Below are 3,963 nucleotides of genomic sequence, written 5' to 3'. Positions count from 1 at the left end.
GATTACAGGCTTGAGCCACCGCGCCCGGCCCAAATTTTATTATCTTGATAAAGGGTAATGTGAAAATAAATCTACAAACCTCGTAAGTAATGTATTGGGGAAAGATTTAAAGTCAAGAACTTTAAGGATCCCCACTATCACCCCCTCTCTTCAGCATTGTAATTGTGCCCCCATGTAACAGACATGAAAAGGAAATAAGAATCATGGAGATTATTATTTGCAGAAAAAAGTGCTACAGAAAACCCAAAGCGAGTGGAACTAGAGTTTTCCATTTTTCAAGCAAGTTTGCCACATATAAGATCCATATGCAGTAATGAAGTTACCCCTTTACGGCAGCCGCAAACAATTCGTAAATGTTATCGTTTCTTAGAAAAGCATTCACAGTAGCAACAAAAACTGTTGAATAAATCTAATGCAAGGGCTAGACATGCCTGGAGAAAGTTTTAAAGCTCTATTGAGGGACATAAAAGAAGACAAATATGAGGAGAGACACAGCATGTTCTTGAATGGGAAGATTCAGTGTTGTAAAGATATATTCTTCCCAAATTAATGTAGAAATTCAGTGGTCTGCCAATCCAAACCCAAAGAGACTTTTTCAGGGAAATTGATCCTAAAATTCACATGCTGTAGTAAGGGGCCAAGAATAGCCAAGACACATTTTAAATAGAAGAGGGGAAGGAATGCCTTACCAGATTTCAAAACATAAATCTAAGGTCATTAAAATTGTGTGATATTGGCACAGAAGCAGACAAATAGACCAGAGGAAAAGAAGAAAGACCTCAGGAACAGAAAGGATAGATTATTCAATAAAAAATGTTAGGACAATTGGTCGTCTATATGGAAAAAAAGAAATTCTTTCTCTTAGACCATACACAAGAATAAATTCTAGAGAGAATAAAGACCTAAATATGAAAAGCAAAGCTATAAAACTTAAAATAGAACACTTTTATGATCTTGAGACAGGAAATGATTTCTTAAACTAAGAAAATAAAATAAAATCATAAATCATAAAATAAATTGATAATTCAACTATATGCAAAAGCAAAACCTCTTATGACAAGAAGTTTATCTAAACAAAGCTAAGAGATGAGCTACAGAATGGGAAAGATTTTTGAATCACGTCTTGGAAGCAGATCTTCTGCCCTAGTCAAGCTCTCAGATGACTGCAGCCCTGGCCAACATCTTGACTGAAACTTTATGAGAGGCTTTGAGCCAGACCCACCCAGTTAAAGCTGATTCTGAATTGCTGACCCACAGAAACTGTGAGAGATAATAGTTTATTGGTTTTAAGTTACCAAGTTTTTGAATTACTTGTTATTTAGCAATATATAACTAATACAAAAGCTTAATCCTAAGAGAGTCCTTAGAGAGTCAGCCATTTAAATAATTGATTGGATTCAAGTTTCCATCTTAGTTGAGCGCTTGTTTGATGAGATAGCAGGTACCATCGTTGTGTAGCTTCTGGGTTTGTAAATCTCTTTTCATTACAAAGAGAAGGGATTTGCAACATAGTACCAGAATAACCAAAAAATATTTTAAATCCAGGTGACTTACTTCATTGTATCCCTTTAAGTTGATTCCCTTCATCATTTATAGTAGTTTTATATATTTCTATAGTAGTATTGTATTCTACAATGTAAACAAATAATGTGCAGAGGAGAAAGCTAATAAATGGGCTAAACGATGGCTCAACTTCACTAGCAATCTGAAAAAGTAAAGCAAATTCAAACAAATTCAGACTGACAGATGGCAACAATTTTAAAGCATAATTCTAAGTGTTGGTAAGGTTATGAAACAGAGGTAAGTGTCATGTATCACTCACGAGAAGATGTATTAGTTAAGGTAGGCTAACTGCTGTGACAAACAAAACCCAAATTTCATTAGCTAAACACAGAAGTTTATTTTGTACACATATAACAGCCCATTGTGATTCCAGGTCATTGGGGACTTCACCCAGATACCTGGGCTACCAGTGGCCTTACCGTCTTCAATGTGCAACTTCCAAGGTTACCCTGGATGTAGACATCCTGCTGGTGTACCAGGAAAGTACAAAACATTATTTGTGGGAAGGCTTTATGGGCAAGGCATGGAAGTTGTGTACTTTACTTGCATTCACATTCCTTTGGTTAAACTCAAGCACAGGGCCCTGTGGAACTGCAAGGGATAATGGGAAACAGTATAACTAAGTGCCTAGGAAGAAGAAGAAATCAGATTGGTGATTAGGTAGTGGTCTATGCTGCAAGATGTAACCTACAGACTATTAATTGGTACAGTCACCTTGGAAAGCAATTTGAGATGGTGAAACTGAAGCAATGCATGTTCTATGACCCAGGAGGCCCATATCTAAATATAGACACTAATGATGTGCTCTTACCCACTGCCCAAGGAGACATGTACAAGGACATTTGTTGAAGCATTGTTTATAAAAGAGGAAAATTAGAAACAATCTGACTGTTCATCAATTTGGAAATGGACAAATAAGAATTCTAGCCACACAATGGAATACTATATAGCCATTAAAATGAATAACCCAGATTTACATGTATTAAATTGGATAACCCTCAAATATTTAAAGTTGAATGGTGACTATAGTTAACTATAGTTAATAACAATATATTGCATTCTTGAAAATTGCTAAGAGAGTAGATTTTAAGTGTTCTCATCACAAAAATAAGTATGTAGGGCAGTACATATGTTAATTAGTTCAATTTAGCCATGCCACAATGCACACATTTCAAAACGTTGTATATGATAAATATATACATTTTTTATGAGATAGGGTATCACTCTGTCACCCAGCCTGTAGTGCAGTGGCACTATCATGGCTGTTTGTAGCCTCAACCTCCCAGGCTCAAGTGATCCTCCCACCTCAGCCTCCCCAGTAGCTGGGACTATAGGTACATGCCTCCACACCTGGCTAATTTTTTATTTTTTGTGGAAACGAGGTCTCAGTGTATTGCCCAGTCTGGTCTCGAACTCTTGGGCTCAAGCGATCCTCCCACCTCACTTTCCCAAAGTGCTGGGGTTAGAGGCATGAGCCACCATACCCAGCCTAATTTTTGTCTATGAAAAAATTTGAAGACGAGTAAAAAAAGCAAGTTATAGAACAATAAGTATAGAATATTACTAGGTATGTAGAACTTTTAAAACACCTGAAATATGGCTATATCTTGCTTATGGGCACATACTTTTATAAAAATTTTTAAAACATGGACAAGAAAAATACACTCCAGCTTTGCACTACTGTGACAGTTCACAGAGGGTGATCCCCAGATCCCTGAGGGTCCGTGACACCCTTTCAGGATCTCTGTGAGGTCAAAACTATTTTCATCCCGTTCCTAAGATGTGATTTGCCTTTTTTCACTGTGTTGACATTTGCGGTGATAATAGAAAGCTGGTGCTTTAGTACAAATCAAGGCAGGGACTCCAAACTAGACTAGGAGTCACATACTATAAAAAACAATAAAATGGGTGCTGACGAGTTGATGGGTGCAGCACACCAACATGGCACAAGTATACATATGTAACAAACCTGCACATTATGCACATGTACCCTAGAACTTAAAGTATAATAATAATAAAATAAAAAAATAAAAGAACAATAAAAGAAGAAAAGAAAAAAAATTGCACTTAAGAATGTCCTTTTGGAGCATTAAAATTTTTTTCAAGTTTAAACTTTATCTGATCTTTAAATATTCTGTGTGTTGACGTGAAAAGTACATATAAAGCACTTCTGCTGCTTACCGAAGTACGGTGGCTGCTTCTAGGAAAATCACTTGCACAGTTGTCTGAGTTGTGAGCTGAACTAGCAGTTTGGTTTTTTTCTTGGACACCATTTTTACTTGAAAGGTTGACAAATTATGGTTATTCAGACTTGGGCATTTGGCAGACATTTTCCCAAAAATGGGCGAAGTGAGCCTATTGCTGCAAGGAAAACAACTGGCAATATTTGTTGCCAATGAT

This window comes from Rhinopithecus bieti, unplaced genomic scaffold (genome assembly GCF_001698545.2).
Source record: "Rhinopithecus bieti isolate Rb0 unplaced genomic scaffold, ASM169854v2 scaffold_63301, whole genome shotgun sequence".
In the NCBI taxonomy this organism is placed as follows: domain Eukaryota; kingdom Metazoa; phylum Chordata; class Mammalia; order Primates; family Cercopithecidae; genus Rhinopithecus; species Rhinopithecus bieti.
Note: the sequence above shows the minus strand (reverse complement) of the source record.